General features: G+C 44.6%; 4 non-coding genes across 4 annotated transcripts; 2 read left to right on the top strand and 2 right to left on the bottom strand.

Moving 5' to 3' along the window:
• Positions 1-6,965: 6,965 nt before the first annotated feature.
• Positions 6,966-7,037, top strand: TRNAC-GCA (transfer RNA cysteine (anticodon GCA)). The gene has a single exon. It is a non-coding gene; the product is annotated as a tRNA-Cys (tRNA).
• A 1,602-nt stretch (positions 7,038-8,639) lies between these two features.
• TRNAC-GCA (transfer RNA cysteine (anticodon GCA)) lies at positions 8,640-8,711 on the top strand. Its single transcript has one exon. It is a non-coding gene; the product is annotated as a tRNA-Cys (tRNA).
• Positions 8,712-13,836: 5,125 nt separating this feature from the next.
• On the bottom strand, positions 13,837-13,908 carry TRNAC-GCA (transfer RNA cysteine (anticodon GCA)). Its single transcript has one exon. It is a non-coding gene; the product is annotated as a tRNA-Cys (tRNA).
• A 1,229-nt stretch (positions 13,909-15,137) lies between these two features.
• On the bottom strand, positions 15,138-15,209 carry TRNAC-GCA (transfer RNA cysteine (anticodon GCA)). The gene has a single exon. It is a non-coding gene; the product is annotated as a tRNA-Cys (tRNA).
• Between the last annotated feature and the right edge of the window lie 991 nt (positions 15,210-16,200).

Below are 16,200 nucleotides of genomic sequence, written 5' to 3' on the forward strand. Positions count from 1 at the left end.
TGAGCCGTGCCCTGCAGGGCCACCAGGATGGAAGGGTCATAGTGGAGAGTTCTGACAAAACATGGTCTACTGGAGGAGGAAATGGCAAACTACTCCACTATGCCTGCTGCAAGAACCCCATGAACAGTGTAAAAAGGCAATGTAGCAGGGTGATCATCCTCCCCAGAGTCCAGAGGAATGCGTGGTCAGCACGGCCCTCTGACCAGTGCTGCTCAAAGTTGGGTCCAAGAACCAGCCCACGACCCCTTCATTTATGTTCAGAAATTCTACCATCTGACATTGGCCAGCTCTGGTTGCGGTGGGTCTCAAAGTCCACAGGTCTGATGTACTCGTATTGAGCTGTGATAGCTTTTTAAGAAAATAAAAATAAAGCTTGTCCTTGACCAAAGGTAGTGGGAATCTCCATGGAGAAGGCAATGACACCCCACTCCAGTACTTTTGCCTGGAAAATCCCATGGATGGAGGAGCCTGGTAGGCTGCAGTCCATGGATCATGAAGAGTCAGACACGACTGAGCAACTTCACTTTCATTTTTCACTTTCGTGCATTGGAGAAGGAACTGGCAACCTGCTCCAGTGTTCTTGCCTGGAGAATCCCAGGGATGGCAGAGCCTGGTGGGCTGCCATCTATGGGGTCGCACAGAGTCGGACACGACTGAAGCGCCTTAGCAGCAGCAGGAGTGGGAAACTCACTGCTTTCATTAACGTCCTTCAAGGTCCTTCTCTCAGCATCCTAGGGCTGCAGCACTATAGCACGACAGGCTTTTGCTTGCTGTGGCCTTTGGGGCACTTGGGTACCAGCCATAGAAGGTCGATTAAGCTGCAAACATTTATGACATATATATCTCACTAGGTAGGAGTGGTGGAAAATGAGTCTCCAGACTAACCTTTCAGGAACAGTGCCCTGAGCTAAGCTGCAGAACTGGCCTGATGGGGACCCACCAGCATGGGGCTGGCGTCGCCCAGCTGGAGATGCCAGTTTCCATTCTCACCAGAAACCAGCCTGTGCTCCACACCTGCGCCAAACACTCAAGCCCTGAGTGCTGGACAATGACACCATCCAAGCAAGCTAACTGGACTCTACACCTCCCTCTCCCCTCTTCAACCCTTACACAAGCACATCTTATTATTGGTTGTTGCTATTCAGTCACTAAGTCGTGTCCACCTCTTTGTTGAATCCCATGGACTGCAGCATGCCAGGCTCCCTTACCCTCCATTATCTCCCAGAGTTTGCTCAAACTCAAATCCACTGAGTCAGTGATGCTATCTAGCCATCTCATCCTCTGCTGCCCCCTTCTCCTCCTGCCCTCAATCTTCCTGAGCATCATGGTCTTTTCTGATGAATTGACTCTTAACATCAGGTGGCCAAAGTGTTGGAGCTTCAGCTTCAGCATCAGTCCTTCCAATGAATATTCAGGGTTGATTTCCTTTGGGATTGACTGGTGTGATCTCCTTGCTGCCCAAGGAAATGTCAAGCATCTCTAGAATCACAGTTCGAAAGCATCAATTCTTCAGCACTCAGCCTTCTTTATGGTCCAACTCTTGCATCTGTACATGACTACTGGAAAAACCATAGCTTTGATAGTACAGACTTTATTGGCAAAGTGACGTCTCTGCTTTTAATACACTGTCTAGATTTGTCATAGCTTTCCTTCCAAGGAGCAAGCATCTTTTAATTTGATCCTACAGTCACCATCCACAGTGACTTTGGAACCCAAGAAAATAAAGTGTGTCACTGCTTCCATTTTTTTCCCCTTATATTTGCCATGAAGTGATGGAAGCCTGGACTTATTCCAGAAACTCAAAGGAGCCTGAGAACAGAGTTTTGTAACTTCTTTTTTGAGAGTACAGGTCTTGCAAGGAAAGAAATTCTCCATACACAATAAGGGGATTTGAAAGGTTCTGCGCAATCAGAAAACATGGAAATGTCCTTTGCAATTACATCAGATTTTTTAATACTTAGTACCAAGAATAAGGATGCAAATGATTTCATTATTGATTTTGCATATTAATTAATGTAGCAGTGATAATATTTTAGACATCTTGTGTTAAATAAATGGATCATTCAAATTAATTTCAACAATTATTTTTGTTTTTTAATGTAGCTACTAGAAAATATATAATGTACTTGGGGCTTGCATTATATTTCTGCTGGACAGTGTTGCTCCAGATGAAGCATGACCTCAGAATATAACACCTAGATAGTGTCACCAATGTGGAAAGGATGGACTACATAATTAGGGGTGGTGGGATAACTGGCTTCTAAAAAAGTCTCATAAAATCCCTACTTCACTCCTTTACAAAAAAAAAAAAAAAAAAAATCAGATGGATGAAAGACCTAAACAGGGCTTTCCTGGTGGCTCAGAGGGTAAAGGATCTGCCTGCACTGCCAGAAACCCAAGTTTGATCCTTGGGTCAGGAAGATCCCCTGGAGAAGGGAATGGAAATGCACTCCAGTATTCTTGCCTGGAGAACTCCATGTACAGAGGAGCCTGGCAGGCTATATAGTGCACAGGGTTGGAAAGAGTTGGGCGTGACTGAGCAACTAAATTTCAAAGACCTAAGTATAGACTCAGACTTTTAGAACAGACAAAATGCAGTTGTCTTAGTTTGTTGGGGTGCTATATCCAAATACCAGAGACTGGGCAGCTTATAAACAATAGAAATTTGTTCCTCACAGGTCTGAAGTTTGGTAAGTCCAAGAGATCAAGGTGCTGGCACGTCTGGTGTCTAATGATAACCTTCTTTCTGGTTCGTGGGTGGCTGTGTTCTTGCTGTGTCCTCAAGTGGCAGAGGGAATAAGAGAGCTCTCCTGGCTCCCTTTCATAAGGGCACTAATCCCTTTCAGGAGGGCTCCACCATCATGACTTAATCACCTCCCTGAGGCCCCACCTCCAAATATCATCACATTAGGGATTAGGTTTCAATGTACGAATTTTGAAAGGGAGGCCCACAAACATTGCTTATAAAATATGTATAACTCAGGGAAGGCTTTCTTAAATACAACTTCAAAATCACAAACTGTAAAAGATAAATTTGGCTGTATCAAAATTTACATTTTTATATGACAAAACATTCCTTAAACAAGAGACTCTGAATTTTGTAACACACATGATTGGAGAATAGATTTGCACTAGAATATAAGCAAGATGAAGAGTTTGTGGAGATCTTTTGCAAAATATTATAAATACGCTTAACACTATTGAACTGTCCACTTTAAAATGGCTAAGATGGTAACTTTCATGTGCTTTTTACCACCGTTTAAATTTTTTAAACTATTTAAAAAGATAAGAACTCCTATAGAGCAACCAGGGGGAAAAAAAGTTAGCCCAATAGAAAAATGGACAGATAAGCAATTCACAGAAGAGGGATTTTTAAAAATATTTTATTTGTTTATTTATTAATTTTGGCTGGGATAGGTCTCAGTTGCAGCATGCAGAATCAGGGATGGAAGCTGGGTCTCCTGCACTGGGAATGAGGAGTCTTACCTACTGGACCACCAAAGAAGCCCCCACAGAAGAGGTATCTTTGTGACAAATAAACACATGAAAAGATGCTCAACATTGTTAGACATTAGAGAAATGGAAAGTGGTTAAAATGATAAAGAGGCACCACTTTTATCCTCTTTCAGAATTTAGGATAAGTTGAAGTCTAACTAGATCGAAAACTGGTGAGGAGGCCAATGGCATTTTCATTCGCTAACAATGTGAGTATAATTGCTACACTCATGGAGAAAATCTTGGCAATAAAAATAGTAAAATGAATATTAAAAATTACAGAAAACTGTAGTCATAAAATTATAAGTGTGCATAAAATCCAGATATTTCATGTCTGGGTATTTTCCCTCGAGAAGTTCTACATAAATGCATCAGGAGATAAGTACAAAGATGTTCATTGCAGCTCTACTGTTAATGTGCCAAAAAACAGGGAACATTCTTAGTGTGTCCTTTAATAGTAGGATAGATAGATAAATAAAACTTCCTGAATTCTTATAATGTATAAAATAAAACAGTTAAAAGGAAGTTTAAACTGAGTGACCAAGAGACAATAGGTATTAGGTCCCCAGAGCAGGAGTGAAACGTGTCCTGTGGAAATCTGAAAGTCAGGACTGATAACCGGGTGAGTCACCACCTCGTGGCTGTGAGAGGGTCAGGTTGCAGGAGGTCAGAGCATTGGTGAGGAACACTTTTCTGAAGAGATGACTCCTGAGGATCACCCGTAAGTCTAGCGAAGGGGCTTCGCAGGGTCCACTCAAGGCCTTGGTTCATGCAGCCCGGAGTTGGGGTTTGCAGTGAGCTGTGCCCAGCACAAAGCTCTGCGGGTATAGGGGAACCAACTGCTCTTGGGAATCCCCTTGTTTAACCGGAATGGGTGGAAATAGAAGGCACCCGAGTATTTTTCCCCAGGCCACGCAGGAGAGATCCGTTTTGCAGCAAATCAAATTCTGTGCAAGGACGGGTCACAGGCCTCAGCAGAGAGAGTCTGAGCAAAACAGATCCTGGAACGCCAGGAGAATGCTTTGCCAGGTCACGGGAGCAGTGGAATAGTCCTGATGGAGGCCTGGGAGGAATTTCATGGAAATGCCCAAGAAGTCATTTCAAATACTTGCCAGGCCCAGGGAAAGCAAATGTTATCTGACTACAGTTCTGATCAAGGGAGAACCTTCTCATTCTCCTCACCTCTCCTCTTTCCCTTCCTTCCTCCCCACTTCTTGGGCTAGGAAAGAATACTGGAGGAGGAGAAAGAGGAAGGACTATGTCTCAGCTCCTCCCACTTCTAGGGGTGGAGAGAAGTTGAAGGCAGTTCTGCTGGAATCCCTAGGTGGTCTAGTGGTAGTGGTGCTGCACTGTCATGGTAGTAGACCCAGGTTCGATCCCTGGGTGTGGAGTTAATGGCCAAGAAAGAAGAGGAAAGGAGAGGGCTTCAGGTTATTGGTTTTTACAGGAGGCAGGACTTTTCTCTTTTTTTAGCTGCACCGTGCGGCTTGTGGGATCTCACTGAACTGGCCACGCACTGAAAACACCCCAACCCACTAGGCCACCAGGAAACTCTCGAGATTGGATGTTTTAATTACAAATACAGGAGGCAACCACAGGACTTTCTGCTACCTATGCATGATCTTTAAATCTCTTGGGCAGGGGAATTGCCTGGCAGTCCAGTGGTGAGGACTCCACGCTTCCACTGCAGGGGGCAGGGGTTCCACTGCTGGTCGGGGAAGTTTCTGCATGCCACGTGGCAAAACCAAATTTTTAAAAGAAGTCACTTGGGCAATAGAAACAGCTCATTGAGAAAGTTTAAAGGGATAGTGAAAGCAAAAATGAAGTTGCTTTTACTATTACCTCTTTCATCCTACAAGTTCAATGTACCAGAAACAGGAGCAACAAAGATAGTTCTCAAAAATATGATGTCATATGCAAAAGAATTCAAGCTACTAGAATTCCCTGGTGGTCTAGGGGTTAGACTCTGCACTTCCACTGCAGGGGGCCTGGATTTGACCCATGTTGGGGGAACTAACAGCTCCATAGAACTATACATTCTGTGTTACCCCTTTTGGTTTTAGTAAAGATACACAGAACAAGGCTAAATACTGTTACTGAATATAGAAATATTAAAAATGGGACTTGTATCTCAAATACATGAAGTGGTCAAAATTCAACCAAAAATCCAATTATAAAATGGGCCAAAAAAATATGGGCAGACATTTCAGAGAAAAGGATATACAGATGGCAAACAAGCACTTGAAAAAATGTCATCATCATTACCTGTTAGGGAAATGCAGATTAAAACCACAGTGGTGCGTCACTACACACCTAGAGCATGACTAAAATTAAAAAGGTGATAACACCAAATGCTGGTGAGGATACAGACAAACTGGGTCACTTGTGTATTGCAGCTAGGAATGTAAAGTGGCACAACCACTCTGGGAAACCATTTGGTAAGTTCTTACAAAACTAAATGTATGCTTATCTATGTGATGGTTAATTTTGTGTGTCGACTTGACTGGGCCACGGGGTGCCCAGATACCTGGTCAGATTTGGTGGGTCTGTGACAGTGTTTTTGGATGAGATTGATGCCAGGGGAAGTCAGCTGCTGTGTCATGAGGATGCCCTGTTGTGTCGGAATCAGGCCTCCTACCAACAGCCCATGAGGAATAGTCCTTTTTTCAACAGCCGTGAGAGTAAGCAACTTAGAGCAGCTCCTCCCACCCCAATTGAACCATCAGATGGTTGCAGCCCCAGCTGACATCTTATCCACAGCCTCATGAGAGACCCTGAACCAGAACTGCCCAGCTCAGCCACACCCAGATTCCAGAGTCTCTGAAACTTGCACGATACGATGAAGACTTACTGCTCTAAGCTGCTGAGTTTGAGGGTGTGTTGTTATGCACCAATATCTAGTTAATATCGAGTCCTTCTACCTTCAACCCGACACTGCCCTAGCATCAACCAAGCTCCTGGACCACTTTGGGAAATGACACAAAAGACGGTGACTGGGCAATGAGAGAGAAACCCAAAGACACAAAAAGTTCTGAAAATTGACATCAGTGTGGATGGCAGGGGATGGCTAAAGGAAAGACAGGGAGGAGAAGTGAGCAGTGGTGGGAAAGATACATGAGACTGAAGGCTGAAATAACAGTTCAAAAATTCAAGGGCCTTGTACAGACAGGGAATCTGGAGGTGAGCTAGGAGAGAGGGTCAGCTCTGTCCTACATTACAGGTTACTTGAAAGTGGTCACAATTGAAAAGCTGCCAATGAACATCTGAGCTTCATCTTCAGGTACAGTCTTTAGGGACCTTCTAAGCTGGAGCCAAGAAATGATGGTCCTTTTTGGAAAAGGAGGATGGTTATGGCATAAAGAGGGATATGTGCAGTTGAGCGGGACTGACGACTCTGCTGAATCAGAATGGCAGCCTGTCTGAATGGAATTGTAAAGAACTTTGGTAATTACACATTGTCATTGCCGCCTGGGGGTATAGCTCAGTGGTAGAGTATTTGACTGCAGATCAAGAGGTCCCTGGTTCAAGTCTAGGTGCCCCCTTTGAGAGTTCTCTTTTCCTCCTTGGGTTGAATTGACACTATGGAGTCTTAGAGACCACTCTCAAAGGAGAGCCTGGCTGGACCACCCAGATGGCCACCCTTATGATTCAGGCTCCAGTCACACTCTCAGCACTACCTTGAACATCAAGGATAGGACCAAACCCATCCCCTGTTTCCTGGGGCCCTAGTGGTTCCAGATTCTGTATTATCCAGGGTCCAGTCCAGAGACAAAAACCACACTGGTCATTTAAACAAAATTTAACATAAATAATTGTTCATCTGTGTGTCAGTTTCCTAGGGCTGCTGTAACAAAGTTCGACAAAATAGATGGCTTAAAACAACAAGCATTTACTGTCTCACAGTTCTGGAGTCTACAAGACTGAAATCCAGGACTGGGCTCCCTTTGCATACTCTCAGGGAGGCACCTACCTGGCCTCCTCCTAGCTTCTGGTGGTGGCTGGCAATCCTCAGCATTCCTTGGCTTGTAGACACATCACACCAGTCTCAGCCTCTGTGTTCACATGGCTGCATTCTCCCCGTGTGTCTCTCCTCTTCTTATAAGGACTCCATCCGACTGGATTAAGGGCCCATTCGAATCCACCGTGATCTCGTCTTAATTAATCATATCTTTGATGCCCTTCTGTGAGTAAGGACACATTCTGAGGTTTGGGGGCCTAGGATTCAACACATCTTTTTGGGGAGGGGGGCAAAATTGAATCAGAAATCAGAGAACTAAAAGGGTGAAGGGGAAGTATCAGGGAGGGAGGACCTGCAAGAAGCCTCTCCCACTCCCGGGCCGTGGACATGGTAAGAGGAGGATGAAGTCTGGTCTTACTAGTCCGGGGAGGATCTCTGTAGATCTGGGACCCCCACTTCTAGGGAGGTGCAAGTGTCCCTGAGGAGACCTGACAAAGCTGGCCTGTGAGCACCAATCTGCAGGCAGCAATCCCCTGGGATGGACTGTCACCACCAGGTGAGACGGACAGGAACCCAGCAGGCAGAAAGGACAGCTACTCTTGCCCCTCAGTGTCCCCCAGACCCCTGGGGGCAGGACCAACCAGGAAGCCAGCTGGCAAAGGACAAGAGAGGTTTACAGAGACCAGATCACAGAGCAGGACATGGAAAGGCGGGCTAGGAGCTTACAGACAGTCACTGCTTCCGACAGTTCATCTCACCCAACAGTGAAAGGGTTGACTCTATGGAGATTCGGAGCAACGAGAGAGAAGCCAGCCTGCATCCTAGGGTGTGGCATTGTGCAGAGACCTCTGACCCATATCCGGTCCACGTGTGTCCTGTCTTCAAGGTGTTGTATGCTTGGCCAGGCTAGTGAAGACTTTGGGTTTCAGGTGCTCAGCACGAAAACCTCTATCGATCCTTCTAGCCTCAGGGCAATGCTCCCCAGGTTGTGCCCTCCTCCAGGACTGACGGTGCAGAGGTTATGAGCTATGGGAGAAAGGAACCTGTTGCTTCTACTAGGGCAGGGAGGTGAATTAGCTGTAGAGCAGGTCAGGCCACTCAGACACCCATCCTGAAGGGATACCTGGGGCAGCTCGGGGTGTGGTGGCACAGGCAAAGGTGCTAATTGGACCTGGCTAGGGCAGCAGGGGGTATAGCTCAGGGGTAGAGCATTTGACTGCAGATCAAGAGGTCCCCAGTTCAAATCTGGGTGCCCCCTACTCTTTTAGTCACTTATAGTGAGAGAGTTCCAATTTCCTCTCCTCTTGCTGAATCTGGCTTCTGTAGCAGCTGAAGAGTCAGAGGAGACACTTCTGACCCTAGCAAGGCAGCTTTGCTCAAATGATGCATTTGTCCTCCTCCTCTGATCCTCCCCAGGTCTACCATGAGATCCAGGGTGTACACTGATCTCCTGGCTGAAGATGAGGACTTTATCCTTTGAAGGTAGCCAGAGAGAAATCTGAGATCACCAACAGAGGAAGAATAGCTGAACTGCTGGCTGATTTCTCAACAATTGCAAAAGAAGCCAGAAGCTAGTGCAGTAATGCAAGCAATATGTTGAGAGGAGACAACAGCCAGCTTAGAATTCTATTCCCAGCCAAACCATTCTTCGTGAACAGACGCAAGCTGTTGGAGAGCGTACGGCCAACAGACGCTCACTAAAGAAAATTCTAAAATATATGCTTTGGAGAAAAATAAAATGATTCCATATGGGAGCTCTGAGATGCAAAAGGGATGTTGAACAATTAAACTGGTAGATATGCTAGTAGATCTAAAAGTCATTGTCCAAAGAATATTAGTGTCTAATTTATAAAGTTTTTTTAAAGATAGAATGAGAATGAAAATACTGGCTAACAATAGTATTTTAGGAAAGCACTGATAAGAATTAAGATGTCTTTATGTCGTCTGGGAAGAAGATGAAGATATTAACTTTAGAGTTTTAAAGTTTACATGCATAAATTTCTAGTATATCATTCTAAAAGCTATAATTTTGCCAAGCAAAAGAGGGTATGGGAATGGAGGGTATATATTGGTAGTCTTGCTAAGGACTCATTAATTCTAATATTTTGTTGATTCTTTTAGATTTCTATGCAGATGATCATGTCATCTAAGAAATTTGAAATTTCTATTTCTTCTTTCCAATCTTTATTTCACCTCTTTTTCTTTCCTTATTATAATGACTGCTGCTGCTGCTAAGTCACGTCAGTCGTGTCCTACTCTGCGACCCCATAGACAGCAGCCCACCAGGCTCCCGTCCCTGGGATTCTCCAGGCAAGAACAATGGAGTGGGTTGCCATTTCCTTCTCCAGTGCATGAAAGTGAAAAGTGAAAGTGAAGTCGTTCAGTCGTGTCCGACTCTTCATGACCCCATGGACGGCAGCCTACCAGGCTCCTCTGTCCATGGGATTTTCCAGGCAAGAGTACTGGAGTGGGGTGCCATTGCCTTCTCCTAGGACCACAAATATCATGTTGAATTAATGTGTTGATGGTGGATATCTTATTTTATTCTGATCTCAAATGAAAAGTTTTCAATATTTCACCATTAAGTACATGTTGTGGACCATACTTTTTGTAAATGGTCTTTATCACATTAAGGAATTTTACTTCTATTTCTAGTTTGCAGAAAAAATTCTTTTATCATGATCAATGTAGAATTTTCTCAAAACCACTCCTTTTTCATATCTATTGAGATACTTGTATAATTTTTCTCCTTTAGTCTACTAACATGGTGAATTACACTTACTGTATTTTATAAAATTAAACACAAATTTTCATTCCAGATATTAACCTACCTTGGTCATGAAGTGCTATCATTTTGATATATTTGTGGATTCAGTTAGACAATAATTAAATTTTTTGCACAGAACCTATGTTTATGTGTGATATTGACATACATTTTTTACACTATCCTTGGGTTTTGCTATCAAGTTTGTGCTAGTCTCACAAAAGAAATTTTAGAATATATACATCTTTTCTATTCTTAGAAAGATTTTTATGTAAAAATAAAGTTATTTCTCACTAAGTATGTGATAAAACTCACCAGTAAAACCCTTATCTGAATTTGGGGGAGGGGGAGCTTCAAATAACTGTTTTAAGAAAATAACTATTTAAAACTTAGAGGACTAGTCATCTTTTCTGTTTCTTCCTGTGTCAGCTTTGGTAAGTTGTAGTGTTTTTAAAGTACTTGCTAAATTTCCACATAACAAAATCGTAAAGTCCTTGGGCTCTTAAAACATGATGGATGGATTCAGATTCCAGATCGTAACTGACCTTGGCAAACATGTTTAACTCTCTCAGTCTTAGTTTTGTCATATATAAACTGGGCATGATAATAGAAATGAGCAAAATATTAGAGCCTAGTTTATGGAGTTTTGTGAGGATAAATAAATTTACCATTTTTTAAATGTATAGAAGAGTGCCTTCCACATGGTAAGTTCTTTATACAGGTTTGTTAGATTTAAAATTTTGTATGTTAGTTTTCATAATGTTCTATGATTATTATTTTGAAGTCTAAAGATTGTGCAACTTTTCTTTCTAATTCCTGCTTTTGGTTAATTTTGTCTGTTGTCTTGTTTTTCTTATCAGTTTCATCAAAAGCTAATTTTGCTCTTCAAAGGCTAACTTTTGGTTTTGGCAGTCATCTCTGCTGTGTGTTTGTTTTCCATTTTATTGATTTCTTTTCCTGTATTTCCTTTGTTTCTCATAGTATTCTTTCATCCAGTTTTTCCCCTAACTTTTTATTTTTCCCCCCTAACTTTTTAGATGGATTCTTTATTTGTTTATTCTTCTTTTCTAGTATATTGCTCAAAGCTGTAAGTATTTCTCTAAATGCTGATTTAGTATCTGTCAGTGGATAAACAGATAAAGAAAATATGCTGTATATATATACACAGTGGATTATCATTCAGCCATTAGAAAGAAGGAAATCCTGCTGTCTGCAATAACATGGATGGAAATGGAGGGCATTGTGCTAAGTGAAATAAGCCAGACAGGAAAAGACAAATACTGTATGGTATCATATGTGGAATCTAAAATAAAACCTTGGGGACTTTTTTCCTTGAAGAAAAAAAACAATTCAACCCTCATTTTTAAAAAACTTTTTGGTGGTGTCACACAGCATAAGGGATCTTGTTTCCCTGACCAGGGATCAAACCTATACCCCCTGCATTGGAGTCAGAGTCTTAACCACTAGACCACCAGCAAAGTTCCCAGCCACAAGTTCTTGCAATGACTGTTTTCTTTCAGTTCACCTGACTCAGGATCCCAGCCCAAGCCAGAGATGCTTCTACCGGTGTCTCTACTCCAGGTGGGGGCAGAGTCCTGACGTTCATCCCCCTGGTCCTGAGAGGCTTGCACAAGTTCCATGAGCATCCCAGTTGCCTCTTTTGGACTGAAAAACTCACACTCAGGGCCAAAGCAGCCTGGAGTTTGGAGCTTTAACTTCCTGTTTTCCCATCATTTCCAAATCTCCACCTTGCATTGTCTAAAGTTAGCTCTTTGATTCTTTTAATGAGCTGCTTTTAATAGTTTTCCAGGCTTTTAATTTGTCTTCATAGGAAAGAGTGTTTCAAATTACCTTGTGCATTAAGGAATGCTGTGCTTTGCTTAGTCGCTCAGTCATGTCTGACTCTCTGCGATTTCATGGACTGTAGCCCACCAGGCTCCTCTCTCCATGGGATTTCCCAGGCAAGAGTACTGGAGTGGGTTGCCAGTCACTTCTCCAGGGGATCTTCCTGACCCAGGAACTGAACCCAGATCTCCTGCTTTACAGGCTGATTCTTTACCGACTGAGCTACGAGGGAGTCTTTTATACCATTTATTCTTTTGTTTTACTAAGATTTTTTTCATTACTAACATTTTTCTCATCTATTCATTGCCTCAACATATAAGTATTCATTGAGCATCTACTTTGTCTGGATACAATGAAAAACGTAAAATGGAAAACAAAGAATACCCCATCCCTGCCCTCTTGGAGCTCATAGCCAATCTATTAAAGGAGAAATGACGTCACAGAGTCATACCAAGTGACATGAAGAGACAGTGCTGAGAAATATAGTGCATTTAACAATAAGCATATCTAGTCTTCCGAAACTGAGTTAAGGGAGCAGTCGGGGAGGCACAGTATAAGAGAACTAGAGTTCCTAGTCAGTTCAACAAGGGAGTGAAAAGTTCAACTGGAAATTCTGTAATACTGTCATTAGTTGCCAAAGACATGATTGTGAATATAGAAATAGAATCTGATATGCTATTAGAACTAATAAATTAATACCAAGTTTGCCAGAAGCATGGTGAGTAAACAAAAATCCATTCTATTTCTCTATGCTAGTAGTAAAAAAGAAAATATAATTTTAACATGGGTCCTTATACTATTTATATGTCTTAAATATTTTATCTGGACTTTTAGATACATTGTTTTGGCCACCTGATGCAAACAGCCAACTCTCTGGAAAAGACTGCTGATGAGGGCAAGAGGAGAAGGGAGAAACAGAGGATGAGGTGGTTGGATGGCATCATAGACTCAGTGAGTGAACTCCAGGAGATAGTGAAGGACAGGAAAGCCTGGCATGCTGCCGTCCATGGGGTTGCAAAGTATTGGACACGACCTTAGCAACTGAACAGCTACTTCTAGGCACTCTCACTAAGGAAATACCGACTGAGAGTTAAAAAATAGAAAGTGTGGGGTTCTTCCCTGGCAGTCCACTGGTTAAGACGTCACCTTCCAACGCAGGGGGCATGGGTTCCATCTTGGTGGGGGAACTAAGATCCCATATACCTCATGGCCAAAAAGCAAAACATGAAACAAAAACAGTATTGTGACAAATTCAATAAAGACTTAAAAATTGGTCCTCATCCAAGGGAAAAGAAAGAAAGAAAATGTGATAGGAGAAAAAGGAGGGAGAAGTGGTCAAATCTGTCGTGGGAGCAACACCTTGAGAAATTCACAGGGAGAGGAAAAAGGTTTTGCTTTTACCTTGGTTTTCCAATCTTTACAGTCACCTCTGGAAACTAGTATAAGCACCCTCCTTACTTCTCAAGTGGTAGCGGCAAGAGCAAAGGAGGCTTCTGCCTGGAGGCTACATCGAGGTTCAGGAGATGAGAACGGGCAGTCTGCACACCGGCCGTGAAGGACAAGAGTGTGCCAAGCCGGGACCACTTCTTCAGCCTCTGCAGAGAAATATGACCCCCTAATCTACTGTCTGTATGATGGTCAGGGGAGAATACTTGGAGCTGGTCCTAGTGTGAACCCTGAGTTTTGGTAACAATTTAATATTCAAGTGTGGGAGGGAGGGGAAGGGGCTGAAATTACAGCCCCCACTTCAGTAACTGAAAAATGTCAGCAAAGCAGGGGGCACCTGGATTTGAACCAGGGACCTCTTGATCTGCAGTCAAATGCTCTACCCCTGAGCTATACCCCCTCTTATGACTAACCTTGCATTAGCACCTTTTCACCCTTGGCACTGCAGCCAGGCTCGTGCCTAGCCTTCACTCTGCTGTTTCTACATGTCCCAGGAGGTGGCAGGTCTTCGCTGCAGTCTACTTTCCCGCTTTCCCCCTCCAGCCCTCCCCTTCCTCAGGTCATGGTCATGGCACCACCCTTTACATCTGGAAAGGTCATTTGAGTCTATACTAGCATTTCTACCTCAGCCAGCACATGCGCATCCAGACAAGACTGGTTGGTTCTGGGTCTTCAGTGAACCTCAGACTCAGTGCATGGAGAGCCTCCGCTACACTCCGAGGACTCAAGAAGGGTGCTCATGACTTCACTCATTCATTCATTCACTCAACAGACACTCATGAAGCGTGTTAGGTGCCAGGCTCTATCATCCATGTTGAGGACACAGAGATGAATACATTGTTCCTGTTCTTCAGAGTCTCAGTCCAAACAGAAGACGAGCCTATGAACTCAAGTATCCGCAGAGGGGCAGAAGTCCAAGCAGAGAGCTGTGGGAGCCGGAAGTGAGAGCTGGGACGTCAGGAGGGGCTCCTGGAGGCGATGAGCAAGGAATTTGCTGGAAGCAGCAGCTGGAGAGGCTTTCCAGACAAAGGAGGAGTGAAAACACAGACACATAACTGGGTCAGGTGTGTCTGGAGCTCAGACAGGCTTGAGACTGACGTCACACGGAGACTATACTCATCAGCCCAGGAGACACTTCAGAAGTCAAGATTGCTGCTAATGAGAGGGACTCAGCCATCACGACTGTCATTGTAGGAAGGCCTGTGACAAACAGCACAACCAGTCATAACCTCAGTTAACTAAAACCCTAGATGTCTAATTCTAGACACGAGGAGGTACACAGGCTTGCCCAGGTAATGCAAAGAACCCCTCTGTGTGTACTAGAACACTATTATGGTGTACCCCAGGAAACCAGGGGGCATAGTGGTACAGAACCCACCTCCCAGTGCAGGAGACACAAGAGACGTGGGTTCAATCCCTGCGTCAGGAAGATCCCCTGGAAAAGGAAATGGCAACCCACTCCAGTATCCTTGCCTGGTAAATTCGATGGACCAAAGAGCCTGGTGGGCTATACAGTCCATGGAGTGACAACAAGTCGACACAACCGAACACGTGCGTTATGGAGTGTCCCAGGGCTTCCTAATTGATTTTGTATTTATTTACTTCTTGTCACAGCTAAAAGTGTTAGCAAGGGGGCACCTGGATTTGAACCAGGGACCTCTTGATCTGCAGTCAAATGCTCTACCACTGAGCTATACCCCCAGGCCTGTGTTTAGTGTTAATTGTACCTCTTGATCTGGGCACCTGACTTTCTTACAGCCCTGTTCCAGGAGCAGGCAGCTTGCCCCATGACAGCCTGGCTCTCCCTGCCTTCGTTCACTCACTCATCCACCCCTAAACACCTACTCACCAGCTTCTGTGTGCCAGACATGCTCCTCTCCTTCCATTTCTCTGGCTCTGCCTACCTTGGCCCCCCAGTGCCATCTGCCCTGCGATGGGCGGTCAGCGGCTTGCCCACCTAACAGAACTGTGGTCCCCTCGTCCTCTCCTGCACTCGGGTGTTGAGAGCAGAGGAGGCCCCGCCCAGGCAGGGGAGCAGGGACAAGAACCTGGCCAGGACTCCACCCCGAGGACAGCTGACCCCCCGCTTCCCTCTTTACCATGTGCTTCATTCACTTAGCCCCCTTCATCCACTTTACCTGCAAATATCATGGAGAAATAAGGTGAGCCAGTTCTGGATTCCCTCTCCAGGAGAAAATTGATTTGCAGAGGGGGTGGAACACCATGAGAACTTGCTGGTAAATTCCCAGGGCATGGAAGATGGTGGGCAACAAGCTTCATAGCAGAGGGCAGGTGGCTCTGCATGAGCGGTGGGAATGGGGAGGCAGATGGGGAGGAGGGTCCTCTCATCCAAAAGGCTGGGTGCTGGTGTGGCAGAGAGCTGGACTCCCCATCCCCGCCACTGATGGAGCAGCCCAAGCAGGCTTCGAGTCCCCCATCAACTCTTCCCAGGGCCCCATCCTCTCCCCATGGAAGCATCTCCAGAAGAGTCTACAAGGCTCATGGGCTTTGGTGGTGGTAGTGGTTTAGTCTCTAAGTCATGTCCGACTCTTGCGACCCTGTGGACTGTAGCCTACCAGGTTCCTCTGCCCATGGAATTCTCTAGGCAAGAACACTGGAGTGGGTTGCCATGCCCTCCTCCAGGGGATCTTCTTGACCCAGGGATCAAACCCCAGTCTCCTGCATTGCAGGC

The sequence above is a fragment of the Odocoileus virginianus genome, chromosome 1 (genome assembly GCF_023699985.2).
Source record: "Odocoileus virginianus isolate 20LAN1187 ecotype Illinois chromosome 1, Ovbor_1.2, whole genome shotgun sequence".
Classification (NCBI taxonomy): Eukaryota; Metazoa; Chordata; class Mammalia; order Artiodactyla; family Cervidae; genus Odocoileus; species Odocoileus virginianus.